Here is a 4,647-nt window from a genome sequence, read left to right as displayed (position 1 = left end):
TTGATCATGAGGAAATGGTGATACTTGACAGGGATTAGGAGGTGTGGCCTTGTTGGAGGAAGTATGTCACTGGGCGTGGGCTTTGGGGCTTCAAATGCTCAAGTCAGGCCCAGTCTCTCTCTCTCTCTCTCTCTCTCTCTCTCTCTTTCTCTCTCTCTCTGTCTGTCTTCTGCCTGAAAATCCAGATGTAGAACTCAGTTCTTTCTTCAGCACCATGTCTGCCAGCTTGCTGCCATGCTTCCTGCCATGATGGTAATGAGCTAAACCTCTGAAACTGTCAGCAAGTCCCAATTAATTGTTTTGCTTTCTAAGAGTTGCTGTGGTCATGGTTTCTCTTCACAACAATAGAACATGGACTAAGGTAATTGGTCAGGGACTTCCAGAGCACAAAAGATATTCAACAACAATGACCCCCTTGGCTTCTCACCATTAGATGACCCCTCCCATGCACAGCAGTTACATGTCCCAACTCTCCTTCTCAGTGCCTGCCTCTGTCTGGCCAGCTTGCCCTGCTTCAGTTAGGTAGCATACTGCTCTTCCTGCAGAGCCGTTTCTCTTGCTGTTTCCAGCCTGGGGAACCATCTTTCTCTTGATACCCACCTGGTTTTCTCTTTCTCAATTATCACAAGCTCATAGTCACATGAAATTGTGTTTCACACCATAGAAATATGCTTCAAAATGGTGTTTGGTTACTAGGGCATGTGTACACAAGTACTGTTGGATAAGAAAGAATGATGGGAAAAAATACAGCAACCTCCGTTTAGCTCAAAGGAGCATTAGATGGGCACCCACACACCCACACACATATGCACACCCCACATATATCATGCACACATACACACACAGCCAAACACACCACACAATACACATACATTATATATACACTCATACCACAAATACACAAGCATAGCATTTATACACATACATACATACCACACATACATATATACCACACTACACTATGTGCACGCACACACCACACACACAAATATATTTCTAGTAATAATAGGAAACTGAACCAGAAGGACAACCACACAAATTCTAACTGCTTACTTTGTTGTCTGATCGTCTTGTATTTTCTAAACTTTCTGTTATGAAGATAAGTTATTGATTATTATAAAAAAATCCAACAAGTGTTGCTTTTGAGGAGAGCAGTGTCGGGATCTCAACATTGCTCAGGCTCAAGGGCCAGCTAAGTGGCACCCAGATAACTCGGATGTGCCCTGGCTGGACAGTGGAAATAATCAGTTTTAAGTGCTGAGGGAGAGCTGAGTTAAGTGACCTGGAATGTGTACATTTATGGGGACCTTGGCAATCATAGAATATGACACCCCTCTCTTTAATAAGGTAGGAGCTCCAGAGAAATCAACTAAGCCAGAGCCACACAGCTAAACAGTGGCAGAGGTGGGAATGTTCAATTATTTTTTCATCAAACATTTATTAAGCTTCTGTGATCTGCTGGGTGCTGGGGATGCAGCACTGAAGAGGAATCTAATCCTGGCTCCTAGGCACGGGCAGAAGGAGCACAGGTCTACATGCAGACACTGGAGATAAGCTCCTCCCCACACAGAAGGCCTTGTCAACACACTAACTCCAGGATCGCAGTGTGGCCACTGGGGTGAGCGATTCCCGATGTCACTCACTGGAATTACACAAAGCATGTAAAACAGTCCATTAATCGTCTTTGTATTGATTTGCATGTCAACCTGGTATTGCCTTGGATATACAGTTGTCCCTCAATATCGGAGTGGTAATTTGTACCAGGACCCCTCAAGGATGCCAAAAATCCAAGGAATCTCACATCGGCTTGGTGCAAAAGCTTGTGCCTGTAACTCTAGCACTTGGGAGGCTGAGGCAGGAAGAGCACCACCAGTTTGGGGCCTTTCTGAGCTACACAGAGATCAAAACAAGTATGCAGGAGTCCATTACATGGAAGAGGATGGTGTTTGCACAGAAGATTGCACAGCCTCCTCTGTAACTTCTTGATTATGAGTGTAGGTATGTCTGCATAGGTGTGTCTTTGTGGGTATGTGTGCACCATGCTCACAGAGGCCAAAAAAGGCTGCCAGATCCCCTGGGTGCTGGAGATACAGGTGGTTGTGAACAGCTCAACATGGGTGCTGGGAACCAAATTGGAGTCTCCTTAAGGATCAGAATTCAATTCAGGCACTGAGCCAGCTCTCAAGTCCTCACCTGTGTATTGGAAATCACCTTTAGGTTTGTATCAAGCACCATGTAAATGGTGTATTAATAGTGATCTTGCCATAACTGTTATAGAATTATAAAAAGAAGAAGTCTATATATGTTCAGCAAAAATTTAAATTTCTCCTAAATATTTTCAATCTTCTGTTAGTTGAACGAAGAGATGAAGATAATGAAGATGAGCCATAGATAAAGAGGATGGTTATATTTCGTTAAATAGATATGGTATTTAAAGTTAACCACCCCTGGTTCTTTTCACTTTTAACTATTTTTATTTTAGGTTTTATTGTGCCAACTTTTATTCTGACCAGGAAACAAAGCGCTCAGGCTTCACTTGAGGCTAGGCTCTAACCCATGTGCCTCACCCCTAAACCACTCTGTCTGCCAATTAGGCATCCTTTCTAAAAGGTCCTGCAACCTTCTGGAACAACCAGCAGCTGGAGGCTAAGTGTTCAAGTTTGGCTACTGGAGATGCCAAATTCCTCACATGGTTTGCACACTATTCCACCAGACAGGCAGTCAGCGGTAAGAAAAGGGGGCAGCTGAGGAGCACTGCCCGGACACGGCGAGAGAAAAGGTCTGTGGAAAGACACAGCAAGGAAGACATCAGCCAAGAGCAGGCTGAGAGTTGAGGAAAGGGTAGAAATAAGACAAATCGGAGCATCTAGAGAAGGTCCTAGTTTTGCTCTGCTCCTGTGATTAAAAACTCTCAGACCAAGTGCATCTGGGGGGAAGGGGAGGATTTATTTGGTTTACACTTCCAGACCACAGTCCTCACTGAGCAAGTGAGGATAGGGACTCAAGGCAGGAACCGGAAGCAAATATGCTTTTTTTATAGCCTGGGACCACCTTCCCAGGGAATGGTATTGCCCACAGTGGGCCGGGCCCTTCTACATCAATTAACAGTCAAGAACCGCCCCCAACACCACCATCTACACGTATATGGCCTTCTGATCTGGGCAGTCCTTTAATGGGGACTGCCTTCTCAGGTTACTCCAGGCTGCATCCAATGGACAGCTAAAGCCTACTAAACAGCTGTGGTGTGCGAAGTCAGACTCATTTCTTCTTTCCTTCTTATTGCGCAGCATGCTGAAATCCTCCCCCTCCCATTGGCTCTAATCGGAGGTTCTGCGAGCTCCTTGCAGCGCGGCCTGGGAAGGGAAGGGTGAAACTCAATGACACCAGATCCACCCGTGTTGTCTCTTCTAATATCCTGTTATGCCATAAGCTCGTTTCAGAGAAGGATAAATTCTGCTTAGGAGAGAGAAAAATAATGATGCTGAAATAGCTAGATCGATGGCAAGAGTAATCCGGGTGATATTCTTAAATTCGGACTGGGAAGGACGAGTCAATGTGGGTTACAGTGCCTCTGATTATGCAATTTATTCTCTGCCACGAGAATGGATGTGCTCTGTGAAAGACTTCCTGCGAGAACCTTTTAGCGAGAAACAATAGAAATTTGAAGACAGATTAAGGTTTATTGTGTCAGAAGATTATATTGTGAGAGGACTGTCCTCAGAGGGGTCCTCTTAACTGTTGACAAGCTGGAGGAGGGGAACCATAAGGATATTTGACGTGAAAAATGTGAATTTGCTCTCTGAGTGTTTACCAGCGTTCACAAGTAGCAGGAAATGAGCCGTGAAATGTATTGTCAAACATTCAGTGCTCAAAATATAATGCATTGCTTGAAGTTGGGCTCTTTGCTTTGGGAGAGCCTCGTTCTCAATTTGTCCACCACAAGGACTGATGAACCAGCCTTTCATCCTGCCCTTCCCAAGTCATAGCGGGCAGATGCAGCTCAAACGCCTTTTACCGCTCCCTTCCTCCCGAACTCCCTGGATGATAGAGGCATGGGAAACTCAGAGCTTGCCTCTCTGCAATTAGATCTGGTCACATGACTTGATTTTCCCCAGTGAGATGTGGGCATTAGTCTCCCATCATAACTCCGAACAGAAAATACTGTGTCATTCCCCCCACGCACCCCCACTCCGATCTGGTGTCTGAACTCCCTGAACAGGGCTGAAATTCAGTCATGAGATCACATCTGCATAGAGGTGATTATTGGAGTTACATTTCTCATCATTGTGATAAAATTCCCATGAAAACAAGTTAGGAAAGGAAGGGATTGTTTTGGCTCACGGTTGGAGGGGAAACAGCCCTTTGGGGTGGGGAAGGCACGGCAGTCGGTGCTTGCTCACAACTAGGAGAATCAGAAGCAGAGAGCAAGTTAGAAACAAGGCCAGGATATAAACCTCAAGGCTCGCCCCATGGTGACCCACTTCCTTCCTGCAAAGCCTCATCTTTAAAGATTCTACATCTCCCGAAATCATACTCTCAGCTGGGTAGCAATCCACATCCATCCATCCATCCAATCCATTCATCCATCCAATCCATCCATCCATCCATCCATCCCTCCATGCATCCATTCATCTGTGGATCCATCCA

This window comes from Microtus ochrogaster, linkage group LG8 (assembly GCF_000317375.1).
Source record: "Microtus ochrogaster isolate Prairie Vole_2 linkage group LG8, MicOch1.0, whole genome shotgun sequence".
Taxonomy (NCBI): domain Eukaryota; kingdom Metazoa; phylum Chordata; class Mammalia; order Rodentia; family Cricetidae; genus Microtus; species Microtus ochrogaster.
Note: the sequence above shows the minus strand (reverse complement) of the source record.